The sequence below is a fragment of the Molossus molossus genome, unplaced genomic scaffold (genome assembly GCF_014108415.1).
Source record: "Molossus molossus isolate mMolMol1 unplaced genomic scaffold, mMolMol1.p scaffold_m16_p_17, whole genome shotgun sequence".
NCBI classification, from domain to species: domain Eukaryota; kingdom Metazoa; phylum Chordata; class Mammalia; order Chiroptera; family Molossidae; genus Molossus; species Molossus molossus.
The window spans coordinates 63,819,211-63,838,317 of record NW_023425352.1 but is presented as its reverse complement, the minus strand read 5'-3'; the positions used below and the strand labels follow the sequence as shown (position 1 = coordinate 63,838,317).

Sequence of the window (19,107 nt, the reverse complement as noted above, 5' to 3'; positions counted from 1 at the left end):
GTCCTTTTAGCATATCTTGCAGTGCTGGTTTGGTGTTAATATATTTTCTTAGCCTTTATTTGTCTGAGAAGCTCTTTATTTGACCTTCTATTTTGAATGATAGCTTTTCTGGATAGAGTAGTCTAGGATTCAGATCTTTGTTTTTCATGACCTTGATTACTTCATGCCACTCCCTTTTGGCCTGCAGTGTTTCTGTTGAGAAGTCAGCTGAGTGTTTTATGGGGGTTCCTTTGTATGTAACCTGTTGCTTATTTCTTGCTGCCTTTAGGATTCTCTCTTTGTCGTTAATTTATAGCATTTTAATTACTATGTGTCTTGGTGTGGGCCTGTTTGGGTTCTTCTTACTTGGGGCTCTCTTTTCTTCTTGAACTTGAATGCCTTCTACCTTCATCAAGTTAGGAAAGTTTTCTGTCACTGTATCTTCAAATATATTTCCTAACCCTTGCATATTTTCTTCCCCTTCAGGGACTCCTATGATGTGAATGTTTTATGTTTACAGTTGTCCCACAGTTCTCTTAAGCTATCATCCTGTTTTGTAATTGTTTTTTCATTTTGGATGTCTGATTGGTTGATTTTTTTCTACCCTGTTTAGTGGTAATATATTCCCTTAGCCGTTTTTTTTGTGTGTGTGGAAAGCTCTTTATTTTACCTTCTATTTTGAATGATAGGAAAATATGGAACGCTTCACAAATTTGAGTGTCATCCTTGCACAGGGGCCATGCTAATCTTCTCTGTATCATTCCAATTTCAGTATACGTGCTGCTGAAGCAAGCACCTAACTGGTATTTTAAATTGTGCCTCTTCTCTATTATGTTAAACTTTCTACTTTTAGAGTTTATTACTCCTCCTTTTAATTGGCCAATATAAAACAAATTCTTTATGCTACGTTCTTCCAGTGGCTTAAATTTTATACATACTAAGTATATTTAGTATAATTATCTGATTTAAAGGGTAGAAATGCTTGTCTGTGGTGTAAGTTGGTGGTCTAATTTCATTTTTTTTGCACGTAGCTTGTCAATTTTCTCAACACCATTTATTAAAGAGGCTGTCTTTACTCCATTGTATGCTTTTGCGAACTTAGTGAAACATTAATTGAGCATAATATCTTGGGTCAATTTCTGGGCTCCCTGTTCTGCTTTGTTGATCTATATGCCTGTTCTTGTGCCAGGCTGTTCTGATTACAGTGGCTTTGTAGTATACCTGATATTAAGTATTGTGATCTATCCTACTTTGTACTTCTTTTTCAAGTTTGCTGTGGCTATTTGGGCTCTTTTTTGGTTCTATATAAACTTGTGGAGTATTAATCCTAATTCCATGAAAATGTCATAGGTATTTTAATGGGGGGATTGCATTGAATCTATAGGTTGCTTTGGGTAGTATGAACATTTTAATGATTTTAATCCTTCCAATTCATGAACAAAGTACATGCTTCCAATTTTTTTTATATCTTCCTCTATTTCTTTCTTTAATGTTCTTTAGTTTTCTGTGAACAGGTTCTTTACTTATTTAGTTAAGTTTATTCCTAGGTATCTTAGTTTTTTTGTTGCAATGGTAAATGGGATTTCTTTTTAGTTTCTCTTTCTATGTGTTCATTACTGGTGTATAAAAATGCCAATGATTTCTAGTGGTTGATTTTATATCCTGCTACTTTACCAGATTCATGTATTAAATATAGTTCTTTGATGAAATTTTAGGATTTTCTATGCATAATATCATGTTTTCTGTGAATGACAGTTTACTTTCTTCCTTTCCTGTTTGGATCCCTTTTGTTTCTTCTTCTTGTCTGATTTTTTTGGCTAAGGCTTCCAGTACCATGTTAAATAAGAGTGGTGAAAGTAGACACTCCTGTCTTGTTTCTGTTTTTAAGGAAAATGCTTTTAGTTTTTGCCCATTAAATATAATGTTGGCTGTAGGTTTGTTATAAATGGCCTTTATTATATATGTTTCTAGTCCCACTTTGCTGAGAGGTTTTAGCAAAAGTAGATGCTGGATTTTGTCAAATGCTCTTTTAGGGTCTATTGAATGAAAAATGGATAAAAGACTTAAATGTGAAACCTGAAACCATAAAAGTTCTAGAAGAAAATGCAGACAACAAAATTTCACATGCAGCAGAATTTTCACTGATAAAATGCCTAAGGCAAGAGAAACAAAAGAAAAAATTAATACACGGGACTACATCAAACTAAAAAGGTTCTGCACAGCAAAAGATACAATCATCAAAATCGAAAGGCAGCTCACTGTATGGGAGAACATAATTGCCAATGACACATCAGATAAGAAGTTAATTTCTAAAAATATAGAGTACTCACAGAGCTTGACAAAAGGAAGGCAAAGAACCCAATTAAAAAGTGGGCAGAGGACCTAAATAGACACCTCTCCAAACAGAACATACAAATGGCCAAGAGACACATGAAAAAATGCTCAACGTCACTAATTATCAGAAGGATGCAAATTGAAATAACAATAAAATATGACCTCACACCTACCAGAATGGCCGCGGTTAACAAATTATCAAACAAGTCCTGGTGAGGGTGTGGATAAAAGGGGATTCTAGTACATTGCTGGTGGGAATTCAGACTGGTGCACCCACTATTGATAACAATATGGTGTTTCCTCAAAAAAATTGGAAGTTGACCTGTCATTTGTCTCAGTGATCCCACTTCTATTATAAAAGCCTGAAACACCAATAAAAAAATATATATGTACCCCTGTGTCCATAGCAGCACTATTTACAATAGCTAAGATCTGGAAACAACCAAAATGTCCATCAGCTGATGAGTGGATAAAAAAGCAATTGTATATACACACAGTGGAATACTATGCAGCTATAAGAAAAAAATCTCACATTTTTTGAGATGACATGGAGGGACCTGGATAGTATTATGCTAAGCAAAATAAGCCAGTCAGAGAAAGACAAGTATCACATGATCTCACTTATTTGTGGAATGTAATGAACAAAATAAGGTGATGAACAAAATAGACCCAGAGACATGGAAGTACGGTTCAGAGTGACAAACTTCAGAGGATGGGGCAGAAGGAAGAGAAAAGAGATAAACTGAAAAACTTATGCATATAAATATAACCAATGGACATAGAAAACAATGCTTGGGTTGGAGGTGTGTGAACGAAAGGAGGTCGGCAGTGGAAGGAAAAGAAGAAACATCTGTAACAAAAATAAATTAATTTAAAAAAAGTAAAAATAGCCCTGGTTGTTTTTTCTCAGTGGTTAGAGCATTGACCCACGAACCAGAAAGTCCTGGGTTTGGTTTCTGCTAAAGACATTTTGACCCTTGCCCCGCTTGGGGTCATGAGGGAGGTAACCACTTGTGTCTCTTTCACATAGATGTTTTCTCTCTCTCTTGCTCCCTCTCTCCCTTTTGCTCTATCTGAAGATAAAAGGAAAAAAAATGTCTTTGGGTGAGGATAAATAAAGAGTAGACATGCTTGAAATTTCATTTCCCTATTATTTTAAGAAAGGACAATATTATTTATGATATGTAATGTACATTTCTACATAGCTGGAAATCATGCTATTTCCTTCCTTACTTTGTCCCAGTTTTTAATAAGGGGGTATTTAAACCTGAATTATTATTGTTAATAATAAATAGCTGTTACAGTGTACATTTTGCTAACTATATTTACCATGTTAATAATTAGATAAATGTTGATTTTTCTAATTTTATGATTTTCCACCATTTTTTTTATACTATAACTTTTCAATCCATGACTATTTTGAGTCACCAGTCAGTTACAAAACATCTAGAAATATTTTTTTTCTGGCAATGTATGTGGGTGTGATTAATTTCTAATTATTAGAGTCCAGATGATTTTTTTGAATCTTATACTTGAACATTATAGCTCAAAAGTGCTTGTTTAAACCCACTTTTAAAAGGAAGTACTTGTTTAATCTTTTAAATTTATTAGTTTTCTCATCACCTGTAAGAATGAGAATTTGATGTTTAAAATACACTATTTCTACTTTAATTTGTCTTCAAGCTGTCAGTGGCTTTATCTGTGTCAATAAGATTCAACTAGTTATCTCTGTGGTCAGTTTTACCCCTCCTAATCTATTTCACTGACATGTTCATTCTAATTTTTGAAACTTGTCATATAATTATTTTATTTTCATTTTCTAAGCTTTTTGCAGTGGTTTGTCATTTCCCTCAGGATAAATTACTAATTATTAATTTGTGTAACAGCTTGTCAAAATTTTCCCCCAACATGTACTTTGCCCATGATTAAGAAGAACCAATACTGCAAATAATACTGTATAATATACCCAATTGATCTATAGATTCAATGCAATCCCCCTACCACTACTACCAATAATAGTATTGCTGTATTATGTTTAGAATTGCATTGAATCTATAGATTAATTTTGAGAAAAAAATACAGAATTATTTACAGTATTGGGTATTCTAAAGCGTGTACAGGGTATATTTCTCCACCCTTTTATTTAATCATTCTCAATATGTCTTGTCTTATAATTTTTTATGTAGAGAGATAAAGAGAAAATATAAGCAAATTTAAAAAAAACTTCCAGATCCTGGTCTTACATAATAACAGGTGTGTGTGTGTGTGTGTGTTTGTGTGTGAGTGTGTGTGTAGCAGCAGGAGTAAAGGGAAAGCATCAAAATTATATTCAGGTACCTGTGGGCATACAATTCAGAAAATCTAGGAAGAAGTTGGAGATATCTAGAAAGTTTAGAACTGAAGGAATGGTTTATTAATTTATCTATTCAATACATATTTAGTGATTAGGGAAGGCCAAGGGGTAGTAGAATTGGGTTGGAGAGTAAATTACATAAACAGTAAAATGTCTCAAATTAATGGCAGGAACTGAGTTAAAAATGAAAATTGTTAATGGGAATCTGAAATCCCCAGTGAATGTTAAAAAGGATGACAGATCCTTAAAAATAGTAAAAACTCAATAAAACTATATTCAATGAGAATTGAAGTAGTCATGAATCAGTAATTAGCTTTTTTGATCTTTGATTTTTCCATCTTTAAAAAAGTAATCCCATTTTTGAGGTCGAAAAATGGCGGCGGAGTGAACGGAGCTACACAGACCGTCTCCCAGAACCAAACTGGAATTACAACTATAACACAGACAAATCGACGGGAAAAACCAACAGAAAAGCAGCTTGCGAGGACCATACAACGCGGGACACTGACTCCATCCCGGTAGGATTGCGAAGGCACGAGACGGGGCTGGGGGCCCACGGTCGGCAGCTCGGCAGCGGCCTTAGCTGTAAGCGGCGCCCGCGGGTTACACTCCCAGGCCGCTCCACAGCGCAGCCGGGACAGAGGCTGAAACAGCCACAGCCACTCACCTTGGGCTCCGGCGGAGGGAGGGCAGACTGGACTGGAACTGTGTCGGGACACTCGGGGTTTGGAGGGCGCTCAGAGCTTTTGCTGAGTGCAGCCACTCAGGACGGTGGCCACATTGCTTCTTCCCAGGGCTCTGGGGAGAGGCAGCAGCCCCTCCCTCGGAGATCCAACCCCACCCTGTGGGCCATTGAAGTGCTAATTGAGGCTCACTAACGACCAGCATCTGCCCCACCCTCGTGAAAGCCCCTTGGCTGAGCACCAGAGGGAGTTTTTCAATCAACTGACAATCCAAAACTCATCAAGTAACCTAGACTGCTAGCCTCCAGGCAAAAAGCTAGAGGATAACAGTACCTTTCCTGGGCTGGCAACTTTAACCAGGAAAGTAAGACTTGACAGTGGTGTTCAACGTGGGTCCTCCCTCGCTCATCTAAACACAGGAGAGGGAGCCACAAACAGCAGAACACCAACACCCACAGGGAGAACTTGACAGGCTCCAAAGCCCACAGTGATAGCCAAAATGGTGAAACACAGAAACAGAAGCCAAATGAAAGAGCAAGACACTTCCACCGAAGATGAGATCAATGTGGAGCAATTAGGCATGTTAACAGAGCTAGAATTCAGAGCCATGATCTTGAGGAAGCTGAACAGCATGAGTAAGGACATAGAGACACTGAAAATAAGCCAAATGGAAATTAAAAACCAACAAGAAGAGATAAAAAATGACATATACGAAATGAAAAACACATTGGAAGGTTTAAAAAGCAGAGTAGGGGAAGCTGAGGACCGGATCAGTGAATTAGAAGACAGGGTAGAAAAAATCAACCAATCAGAAAAACAAAAGGAAAAAACTATTAAAAAACAGGAAGACAGCTTAAGAGAACTATGGGACAACTGGAAACGTAATAATATTCGCATCATAGGAGTCCCCGAAGAAGAAGAAAAGGAGCAAGGGATAGAGAATATATTCAAAAAAATAGTGAGAGAAAACTTCCCTAATTTGGTGAAGGAGGAAGGCAATCAAGTTCAAGAAGCACAGAGAGTCCCAAGTAAGAAGAACCCAAACAGGCCCACACCAAGACACATAGTAATTAAAATGCCACAAATTAAAGACAAAGAGAGAATCCTAAAAGCAGCAAGAGATAAGCAACAGGTTACCTACAAAGGGAACCCCATAAGGCTCTCAGCTGACTTCTCACAAGAAACCCTACAGGCCAGAAGAGAATGGCATGAAGTAATCAAAGTCATGAAAAACAAGAATCTGAATCCAAGACTACTCTACCCAGCAAGGCTATCGTTCAAAATAGAAGATCAAATAAAGAGCTTCCCAGACAAAAAAAAGCTAAGGGAATACATTAGCACCAAACCAGCACTGCAAGAAATGTTAAAAGGACTGCTGTAATTAGCAGTAGAAATGGGAAGAAAAATAGAACCACACTAAACAAAAATGGCAATAAATAAGTACATATCAATAATCACCTTAAATGTAAATGGATTGAATGCTCCCATAAAGAGACACAGAGTAGCTGATTGGATAAGAAAGCATGACTCATCCATATGTTGTTTACAAGAGACCCACCTCTCAACAAAAGACTCACATAGGTTGAAAGTGAAGGGATGGAAAAAAATTTTCCAAGCAAATGGAAAGCAAAAAAAAGCTGGGGTTGCAATTCTCATATCTGATAAAATAGATTTCAAAATGAAGACCATAACTAGAGACAAAGACGGCCACTTCATAATATTGAAAGGATCTATCCAACAGGAAGATATAACCTTGATAAACATATATGCACCCAATATAGGAGCACCAAAATATATTAAAACTCTTCTGGAGGACTTCCAAGGAGAAATTGACAACAATACAATCATAGCAGGGGACTTCAACACCCCGTTGACAGCACTGGATAGATCCTCTAGGCAAAAAATTAGCAAGGAAACAGAGACTCTAAATGAAGCACTAGACCAAATGGATTTAATAGATATCTACAGAGAATTACACCCCAAAACTACAGAATACACATTCTTCTCAAGTGCACATGGGACATTCTCAAAGATAGACCACATGCTAGGACACAAACTAAATCTCTACAAGTTCAAGAAGATTGAAATCATATCAAGCATCTTCTCAGATCACAATGGCATGAAACTAGAAATCAATTGCACAAAGAACATGCAAAGACATTTCAACACATGGAGGCTAAATAGCATGTTATTAAACAATGAATGGGTCACCGAGGAGATCAAGGAAGAAATTAAAAACTTCCTGGAAACCAATGAAAATGAACACACAACAACACAAAATCTATGGGATGCAGCGAAAGCAGTTCTGAGAGGGAAGTTCATAGCACTACAGGCCTACCTCAAAAAACAAGAAAAATTTCTAATTGATTGTCTAACCTCACAACTTAAAGAATTAGAAAGCAAACAAAAAGAAAACCCCAGAGCAAGTACAAGGAAGGAAATAGTAAAGATCAGAGCAGAAATAAATGACATAGAGACCAAAAAAACAATTCAAAGGATCAATGAAACAAAGAGCTGGTTTTTCGAAAAGATAAACAAGATAGATGGACCCTTAGCTAGACTCACCAAGAAACAAAGAGAGAGAACCCAAATACACAAAATCAGAAATGAAAGAGGAGAAGTAACAACCAACACCACGGAAATACAAAAGATCGTTAACAACTACTATGAACAACTATATGGCAACAAATTCGACAATCTCAGCGAAATGGACAAATTTCTAGAAACACACAGTCTCCCAAAACTCTTCCCGGAAGAGATAGAAAACTTGAACAGACCAATAACAACTAAGGAAATTGAAGAGGTAATCAAGACTCTCCCAGCAAACAAAAGCCCAGGCCCAGATGGTTTCACGGGGGAGTTTTACCGAACATTCAAAAAAGAACTAACACCCATTCTCCTCAAACTATTTCAAAAAATTCAAGAAGAAGGAAGACTTCCAAACACGTTCTATGAGGCCAGCATAATTCTAATTCCAAAACCAGAAAAAGACACTACGAAGAAAGAAAACTACAGGCCAATATCCCTGATGAACATAGACGCCAAAATCCTGAACAAAATACTAGCAAATCGGATCCAGAAATACATCAAAAAAATTATTCACCATGATCAAGTGGGATTTATTCCAGGGATGCAAGGCTGGTACAATATTCGCAAATCAATAAACGTGATACACCACATAAACAAAATGAAGAATAAAAACCACATGATCATATCAATAGATGCTGAAAAAGCATTCGACAAAATCCAGCATCCATTTCTGATAAAAACGCTCAGCAATGTAGGAATAGAGGGATCATATCTCAACATAATAAAGGCCATATATGAAAGACCTACAGCCAACATCATACTCAATGGACAGAAACTAAAAACATTTCCATTAAGAACAGGAACAAGACGGATGTCCACTTTCGCCACTCTTATTTAACATTGTACTGGAAGTCTTAGCCACAGCAATCAGACATGAAGAAAAAATAAAAGGGATCCAAATTGGAAAGGAGGAAGTGAAACTGTCATTATTTGCAGATGACATGATATTGTACATAGAAAACCCTAAAGACTCCATCAAAAATCTATTAGACTTAATAAATGAATTTGGCAAAGTAGCAGGATACAAAATTAACGTCAAGAAATCGACGGCATTCTTGTACGTTAATGATGAACTCACAGAAAGAGAAACTGAAAAAACAATCCCATTTACCATCGCTCCAAAAAAACTACGATACCTAGGAATAAACTTAACCAAAGAAGTAAAAGACCTATTTGCAGAAAACTACAGGTCATTGAAAAAAGAAATAGAGGAAGATATAAAAAAGTGGAAGCACATACCCTGTTCATGGATTGGAAGAATTAACATAATTAAAATGTCCATACTACCCAAAGCAATCTATAGATTCAATGCAATCCCCATCAAAATACCAACGACATATTTCATAGAACTAGAACAAATACTTCAAAAGTTCATATGGAACCAAAAAAAACCCCGAATAGCCACAGCAATCTTGAAAAAGAAGAACAAAGTTGGAGGGATCACAATACCAGATATCAGGTTATACTACAAAGCGACTGTAACCAAAACAGCCTGGTACTGGCATAAGAACAGGCATATAGACCAGTGGAACAGAACTGAAAACCCAGAAATGGACCCAAGGCAATACGCTCAATTAATATTTGACAAAGGTGGCAAGAGCATACACTGGAGTAAAGACAGCCTCTTTAATAAATGGTGTTGGGAAAATTGGACAGCTACATGCAAAAAAATGAAACTAGACCATCAACTTACACCATACACAAAAATAAACTCGAAATGGATAAAAGACTTAAATGTGACCCGTGAATCCATAAAAATTCTAGAAGAAAATGTAGGCAACAAAATTTCGGACATCATACGGAGCAGAATTTTCACTGATACATCACCTAAGGCAACAGAAATAAAGGAGAAAATGAACACATGGGACTACATCAAACTAAAAAGCTTCTGCACAGCAAAAGAAACAATCATCAAAATGGAAAGGCAACCCACTGTATGGGAGAACATCATTGCCAATGATGTATCAGATAAGGGGTTAATTTCCAGTATATACAGAGTGCTCATACAACTCCACAAAAGGAAGACAAAGAACCCAATTAAAAAATGGGCAGAGGAGCTGAATAGACACCTCTCCAAACAGGACATACAAATGGCCAAGAGACATATGAAGAAATGCTCAACATCACTAATCATCAGAGAGATGCAAATTAAAACAACTATGAGGTATCACCTCACACCTGTCAGAATGGCCGCCATCAACAAATCATCAAACAACAAGTGTTGGCGAGGGTGTGGAGAAAAGGGGACTCTAATACACTGCTGGTGGGAATGCAGACTGGTGCAGCCCCTGTGGAAAACAATATGGTGCTACCTCAAAAAATTAAAAATTGAACTTCCATTTGACCCAGTGATCCCACTGCTAGGAATATACCCTAAGAAGCCTGAAACACCAATCAGGAAGAATATATGTACCCCCATGTTCATAGCAGCACTATTTACAATAGCTAAGATCTGGAAACAGCCCAAGTGTCCACCAGTAGACGAATGGATCAAAAAGCTGTGGTACATATACACAATGGAATACTATGCAGCGGTAAGAAAGAAAGATCTCTTATCCTTTGAGACGACATGGAGGGACCTGGAAAGTATTATCCTAAGTGAAAGAAGCCAAGCAGATAAAGACAAATACCACATGATCTCACTTATATACGGAATATAATGAACATAACAGTCTGAGGAATACAGTAGACCCAGACACATGGAAGTAGGGCACAGACTGACATCCCTCAGAAGAGGGGATGGGGGGTGGGGGGGGTGGGAAGAGATAAACCACAGAACTTATATGCATGTATGCATGACCAATGGACATGGACAACTAAGCCGGGGACAGGGTGGAGGGGGGGTGGGGTGGGGGGTGCCAATGGGGTAAAAAGGTAAAATATCTGTAACAAAAAAATAAATAAATAAATAAAATTCAAAAAAAAAAAAAGTAATCCCATTTTTAAAGGCCATTGTATTAACATAGATATATTGCTTATATACTATACCTGATATATAATATATGCTCAAAATAAAAAAAAAAGTTTTTTTCCTTCAATCATTTGTTGAGAAACTCCAAGTTTCTAATATTAAGAATATATCAAATTTAATCAATATGGAGATCCTGAGGTTAACATCTGGCTGTCGCTGATAAAAGAAACTTGCAATATCACGTGTGGTTCTCTGACAATGAGAGGCCCATTCTGAGACACAGTCTGTTCTCTCTGATCCTATAGAAAGGGCATCATTGTTGAGTGACATCATAGTATGTGAATGGGTCTAAGAAAATTTCTTTATTTGCTCTGGCTGAGAAATGCTCGAACATTTGTACACTGCCATGATTTGAAAAAAACTAGTGACACATTGCTACAGAAACTCCAATTGCTTGGTTAAGCTGCCAAAGTTCATGCCTCCCAGGGATCCAGAAAGAGGAAAAAAAACATATGCCTCAGCATCTGGAAAGCACATTTCTAATGTGAGCTCTGGTCTCAAGAAAATTGATTAAATTCAAAATTACGCGGACAGCATTTTACAAGGCCCATTGAATTTCGACAGGAGAGACAAATTAGCATGGAGATAGCTTTCAAAATCTGTACCTGGCAGAGGCCCACTCTTGGATGTAGTGGAGAGTTGGCTAATATTAAGAATGAATAAAGGGTGTGCATAGAAAGACAGAAAATTTGAGAATCAAGTATTTTACTATAAATCAAAAATATGGCTCCACAGATTTTGTTGTGTCATTAGCAAGACTTGTTCGTTTTTTGTTTTTTTTTTTAAATGATGTAGGCAGTGTCTGAAGAAATTCCTACGTGGATTCACATTTCTGAAAGTTGCATTTGCTATCTAAGTCATCCATACTATGTAAATTGTTTACTTGTCTACAGAACACATTTATGACAAGTGAGTTAATATGAATCTGTCAGCTCTTACCACGAAGTTTTATTACTTGAAATCATGAGACCTGATGAGAGTCTACTTTCCCAAATCAGAAAGATTGGCTGGATTCTAAAGAAGCACTTAGCCCCAAATTTTATGTCTCATCAAACTATTCCAGAAGCACTTTAACATTTTTATTTAGTGCAGTCTTAGTATCTGTTGTTGTAGGAGCTATTTACCCTAATCGATTTTTGGGTTTAGAGGAAAAGAATAAAGAAAAGTAGAAATATGAAACTTTTTATAACTGAGGTTTTATTTTCTTAATCTTTATAGGAATATTTTTGATACTTTGCAGAGTGGAGGGAGCAAAATAAGAATCTAAAACAATATAATCTTATATCCTAGGAAAACCTAACATAATGGCTTTGTGTTTCAGAAAATTTTGGAAAAGTTTATTTTCTGTGTTATAGCCATAAAAATAAAAACACTAGTAAGAATAACAGGAAACCCAAGTTATGGAGATTTATCAGAAATTGAAAAAAAGTAAAGAAATAATTAGTTGATGAGGATTTATGGTATAATAATAATTTTGAAGGTTGTATGAGTTGAAAGGGGAAAAAAAAGATCCCAGATAGAAGAATAAGATTAGACAACAAAAAAAATCCATTGATTCAATTAGTTAGTTAAGGGTTCATTCTTCTTTACATGTTATATTAATATTTCCTAATCTAAATAGGCTTTCCTTTTGGTTGGTGAGACAGGAAATAGTGGGAGAAAGTAAGAGAGAAAACAACCTGACACAGTGATTGTCAGAGAAAGAAGAACAGAAAATCAGTTGGGCTGAGGGAATAAATACATAGAGTAGTCCCCTCCCCCCGCCGCCCGCCCTTTTTCATGTTTTGCTTTTTCAGGTTTTAGTTAACCTTCATCATAAAAGCTTCAAAAATATTAAATGATAAATCCAGAAATTAGGAATTCATACATTTTAAGTTGCACACTGTTCTGAGTAGTGTGATGAAATCTTGCGCTATACCACCCAGGACGTTATCCATTGTCTCCATGCTGTACACTCTACCTGCTCGTTAGTCACTATCTTAGCTATTTTGGTTATCAAATACTCTGTTACAATCTTGCACTGCTTGTGTTTAAATAACTGTTATTTTACTTAATAATGGCCCCAAATCATAAGAGTAGTGATGTCAGCAATTCAAATTCACCAAAGAGAAGCCCTAAAGTACTTTCTTTTAAGTGAAAAAGCAAAAGTTCTCGCCTTAACAAGACATTTTATTATCTTACATCATCAAAAAAAGTACAAGATATTTTGAGAGTAAAAAAAGACCATGTTTATAAAACTTTTATTACAGTATATTGTTATAGTTGTTTTATTATTAATTATTGTTAATCTCTTACTGTGCCTAGTTTACAAATTAAACTTTATCATAGGTTTGTACATAAAGAAAATTTATGTAGGGTTCAGTGCTACATATGGTTTTAGGCATCCATTGAGGATCTTGGAATGTATCACCCTTGGATAAGGAGATTATCGTACCTCTCTGGGCCATAGACCAGTATTTGGTGAAATATATTAGCAATACAAATACAACTAACCCTTAAGCACTGTGGGTATCAGGGGTGCTGAACCCCCTTCCTCACTAGGTGTTAAAAAATCCATGTGTAACTTTTGACTTTACAGTTAGCTCTTTGCATCTGCAGATTCAACCAACTGGGATTGAAACAGTATTTTTTCCATGAGCACTTGGGAATTCACAGTTGAAAAGTTAAAATACTGTTTTCAATCTTTGGTTGAATTTGCAGATGTAACCCAGTGGATGGAAAACCTGAAGATAAGAAAGGTCAACTGTTTTGTTGCAAAAATATGCCTGCAAGTGGACTGGCAAAGTTCAAACAATTGTTCAAAGATCAACTGTATTTCTACCAACTTTAATTACATGGTAAGATCTCAACTTCTTTTTGTTCAAGATACACCAGATTGTACTAAAGATATTTTGTTTAAAAGAACAAAACACAATTAAAAGACTGTAAAAAGCTGCAAAATGTCATCATTCCTGTGGATTTAATAGCATTGCTAATTAGGCAGTGATGGAGGTTTTATCAGTGACCAAGAAACCAATATCTTATAGCTTTATCCTACATTTTTTGCTAAAATAATATCTTGAAGAAGATTCAATTGTATACTGAAAGTTAAAATTTATTATTGAATAAACTCATCTATTTATGTTTTTTTGATAAAAGTAACCAGAAGAAAATAATGCCAAGTCATTGGTTATATACACTCTTTTTAAAAACCTTTTATAAAAATTATTTTCGATCATGTTTTTCCCAGGAATCCTTCCAAGTATTGATATTGCATAATTTTCATTTATCATTGCTTTTGTCTGTTTAAATCATAGCTTTTAGTTCTGATGCTGACCTCCAGAAAGCAAGGGTAGAGTGACCCTAGTTTCAATGTTCACTGTCTACTTAGATACTGTCACCTTTTCCCACTGAAATCTAACCTGAATATTATATGGACATGTATTTCAATTCATTCTGGTTTGCCATGTAAGCGGGTATTGTTTTGTGTTTGTGGAAAAGTTGAAATTAATTCTGAGTGAACCTACTTTACTTTGACACTTTAATTCTAGAAAGAAATCAAATAAGTAAATGTTATTTATAATTCTATTTGTATCATGTACAATGTGAAAGTCTAAATAACACAGAATAAATTGTTCCTAAATTCAAAACTCTGCTTTCTTATGACTGTATTTATGTTCTAGCACATTAGTTACACTCCTCTCTTGTTCCTGTAATGCAAAATCGTGGTAGTTGTGGAGTCAAATCTATGTAAGAAGAGTTGTTAAAAGGAAATAGGGAGCTTATTCTTGTTCTGACTTATGTTGGATATTTTGGTTTTTCTCTGGTCGGTATAACCTGTGTGTCACTGAATATGCATTCAGACAGAGAATTGTGTTTTCTTACTTTCTTGGGAAGCTCTTCATAATGTTGTTTTTCAAAGAAAAATATATGATATGTGGTTCAATTTGTTTTTATCAATTCCCAATAACTGTCCAGTTAACAATAATGGAAACAAATATTTATTGAGCACCTAATGAGTATCCTAGATTCTAGACATACACTAGTGAAATAAAATAGAAATGTTTAGGGCACATAAAATTGAGTTAGTATATTGCCCTGTATTATTTCTGGTTTACAGTGTGTTGTTTATCTTTATGTTAAATTTCAGGATACATTCAAGAAAACTTAAATGAGAACTTTATTATTTTTTATTAATGAATTAATTTATTTTTGTTACAGATATTTCTCCTTTTCCCCCACTGATTTCCCCCTTCCTGCCCCTCTTTGCCCTGTCCCCAGCTTTGTTGTCGATGTCCATTGTTCATGCATACATGCATATAAGTTCTGTGGTTTATCTCTCCCCCACCACCTCCTCTTCTGAGGATTGTCAGTCTGTACCGCACTTCCACATCTCTGGGACTACCCCATTCCTCAGACTGTTATGTTCACTATAGTCCACAAATAAGTGAGATCATATGATACTTGTCTTTCTGTTTGACTTGTTTCGCTTAGGATAATACTTTCCAGGTCCCTCCATGTCGTCTCAAAGGATAAGGGATCTTTCTTTCTTATAGCTGCATAGTACTCCATTGTGTATATGTACCACAGCTTTTTTATTCATTTGTCTACTGATGGACATTTGGGTTGTTTCCAGAGCTTAGCTATTGTAAATAGTGCTTCTGTGAACATGGGGGTACATATATTTTTCTGATTGGTGTTTCAGCCTTCTTAGGGTATATTTCTAGAAGTGGGATCAGTGGGTCAAATGGCAGTTCAATTTTTAACCTTTTGAGGTAACACCATAGTGTTTTGCACAGTGGCGGCACCAGTCTGCATTCCCACCAGCAGTGTATTAGAGTCCCCTTTTCTCCACACCCTCACCAATACTTGTTTGATGATTTGTTGATGACAGCCATTCTGACAGGTGTGAGGTGATACCTCATTATTGTCTTAATTTGCATCTGTGATGTTGAGCATTTCTTCATATGTCTCTTAGCCATTTGTATTTCCTGTTTGGAGAAGTGTCTATTTAGTTCCTCTGCCCATTATTTAATTGGGTTCTTTGTTTTCCTTTTGTTGAGTTGTATGAGCACTCTATATATTTAAATGAGAACTTTAGAAGACACATATTGGCATGGTTTGTCCATTGCCATTTTTATCCAGAAGTTTTCTTTCTTTTTTTTAAACAGTGGACAAAAGAACAATTGTTCTTTTTTTCTTTTTTCTTTTTTTTAATTCTCACCCAAGGATATTTTTTGTAGAGAAAGGGAGAATAACATTTATCAGATGCCTCCCATATACCCCACAACTGGGGATAAAACCTGAAACTTAGATATGTGCCCTGGCCTGAATTCATACCTGAAACCTTTTGGTGAATTGGGATGACACTCCAACCAACTGAACCATCCAGCCAGGGATCCTGTCTATTTTATTGCATGCAGTTTTTATCCCATACTACAAATGACACACACAAAAAAGATTGTAATGTTTTTACTTCTCCATTTTTGATTTCCGAAACACAATTTTATTATATTTTAGCATTTGATAATTTTTATTGACACTTAGGCTAAGAATATAGTAACAATTGCAAACATATAGGACTGACAAACATTTAGAATTTCTGTAGTCTCAAACACTGCTTTATAGTTTTGCATTCAATTTTTGAGATATAATTGAAACCACTTGAAACTCTTGCTCTTACATTTTATTTTTGAGCATGCAAGTTACCTATCCTTTATTAAGACCCGACCTACACCAGCTGTGAGATGTATTTGGAATTAAAAACTTTCATTTAAGCAAATGTGTTAAAATTGATACATATATCTCAAAAGGTTTTAATTTGTTGTTGAGAGCCTAGAGTGTTATGAAATTTTTCAAAATTATAAATTATATGCCTACATATTTTGGGATAAGATTTGTTCAAGAAACCTTTTGTTCTCTGTGGCTCCTGTTTCTATGTCACTAAATTATTTTCTTTATATCCATGCTGATTAGAACATGTTTGGAAATGAGCAAGATGGAACTTGGTAGAGCATCTAAATAGAAAATTATTACAGGAGGACCTGCTAACTTGATTGCTTCATCACCATGGAAACACTCATTGGTATAGACAGGTAATGAGATGACTTAGTTTGAGTTTAGAATATTCTTCAACCAATGCATATGAAATTTGCAAAATATTTGTCTAAAAATAGATTATGCTCTTCTATGACTCATAAGATATTGTCTGTTCAAAAGAGTAAACACACAAAGGTAAATGAGCACATCCATCTCTAAGCTCCTCCGTTTATTTTGTTCTTGAACAATTCAGAATGTTTAAATATGTCTTTGAAGAAATAAGGTTTAAGGATATTGTTTTTTTATTTATTAATTTTTCTTACAGATGTTTCTCCTTTTTCCCCATTGACACCCTTTTCCCCATCACCCCCGCCTCGTCCTCAACTTTGTTGTCTATGTTCACTGGTTATGCATACATGCATATAAGTTCTGTGGTTTATCTCTTCCTTCCTCCCACCCCTTCTTCTGAGGACTGTCAGTCTGTACCCTACTTCTATGACTCTGGGTATATTTTGTTAATCAGTTTGTTTAGTTCATTATATTCCAGAAATAAGTGATATCGTGTGATAACTGTCTTTCTTTGCTTGGCTTGTTTTGCTTAGAATAATACTTTCCAGGTCCCTCCATGTCATCTCAAATAATAGGAGATCTTTCTTTCTTACAGCTGCATAGTATTCCATTGTGTACATGTACCACAACTTTTTTATCCACTCATCTACTGATGGACACGTGGGCTGTTTCTAGATCTTAGTTATTGTAGAGTGCTGCTATGAACATAAGAGTACATATATTCTTTTTGATTGATGTTTCAGGCTTCTTAGGTTATATTACTAGAAGTGGGATCACCAGTGACATCAAATGACAGCTTAATTTTTAATTTTTTGAGATAACACCATATTTTTTAATAGTGGGTGCACCAGCCTGCAATTTCACCAGCAGTGTACTAGAGTCCCCTTTTCTCCACACCCTCGCCAGCACTTGTTTGATGATTTGTTGATGGTTGCCATTCTGACAGCTGTGAAATGATACTGCATTGACATTGACCATTTTTTCATGTGTCTCTTGGCCATTTCTAGGTTTATAGATATTTCATGTTATAGCCATAACCTCCTTTCATCTGTTTTCTTAACCCCAGCAACCACTATCTGTCCTTTACATCTATAATATTGTCATTTCGAGAACATTATATCAATTCAATTTATTTTATGTAATTAGGAAGGATTTTTATTTTACTGCGCATCCTTCCCTGGAAACGTATCTAAGTTGTTGTGATCATCTATATCAATATTATGCTATTTTTCCTTGAGCATAATATTGTATGTATGAATACACTACAGATCATTTTACCAATCATCTCCTGAAAGACATCTGGATTCTTTCCATTTTTAGCTATTGTGAATAAAGCTGCTCTGAATATTCATGTAGAGGTTTCTGGGTAAACATAAATTTTCATCTATCTGACATAAACATCCAGAAGTTCAATTGTTGAGTCATATGTTAGTAGTATGTTTAATTTTTTAATAAACTGGCAAACCAAATATTAAAACCATTTTTTACAATGGCTTTACTATTTTAAATTTTCACCAGCAATAGATGAGTAATGGGGTTTCTGCACATCCTCACCAGCACTTTATGTTATCATCATTTTATATTTTATCTATTGATTGGTATGTAGTGATAACTTCTTATGGTTTAATTTGAATTTTCTGAGTGGTTAAAGGTGATGCATATTTTTTCATGTGCTTATTTGCCATCTTTCTTCTTTGGTGAAATTTCTATTTATGTGTTTCGCTCACTTTCTAATTTTTTTTTTTTTATCCTCAATTGAGGACATTTTTGCATTTATCTTCAGATAGAGTGAGAGGGAGGGAGGGAGAAAGAGAGAAAGAGAAAAACATCTATGTGAGAGAGACACACGGACTGTTTGCCTCCCACACAAACCCAACCAGGGCCAGGGAAGAACTGTAACCAAGGTACATGCCCTTAGCAGAACTAAACCCAGGACTCTCTGGTCTGTGGGCTGACACTCTAACTGCTGAGCCAAACTGGCCAGGGCTTTCTTTTTTGGTATTTTGAGAGCTCTTTGCATATCTAGATGTAAACTACATGTAGTTTACATTTTCTTTCAATCTGTATTATTTCCTTTTTTTTACAAGGTCCAATTTATTATCAACATTTTT

At 35.7% G+C, this 19,107-nt stretch overlaps 1 non-coding gene across 1 annotated transcript; it reads right to left on the bottom strand.

The window, feature by feature from the left end:
* Positions 1–668: 668 nt before the first annotated feature.
* Positions 669–775, bottom strand: LOC118632854. The gene has a single exon (XR_004960102.1). It is a non-coding gene; the product is annotated as a U6 spliceosomal RNA (small nuclear RNA).
* Between the last annotated feature and the right edge of the window lie 18,332 nt (positions 776–19,107).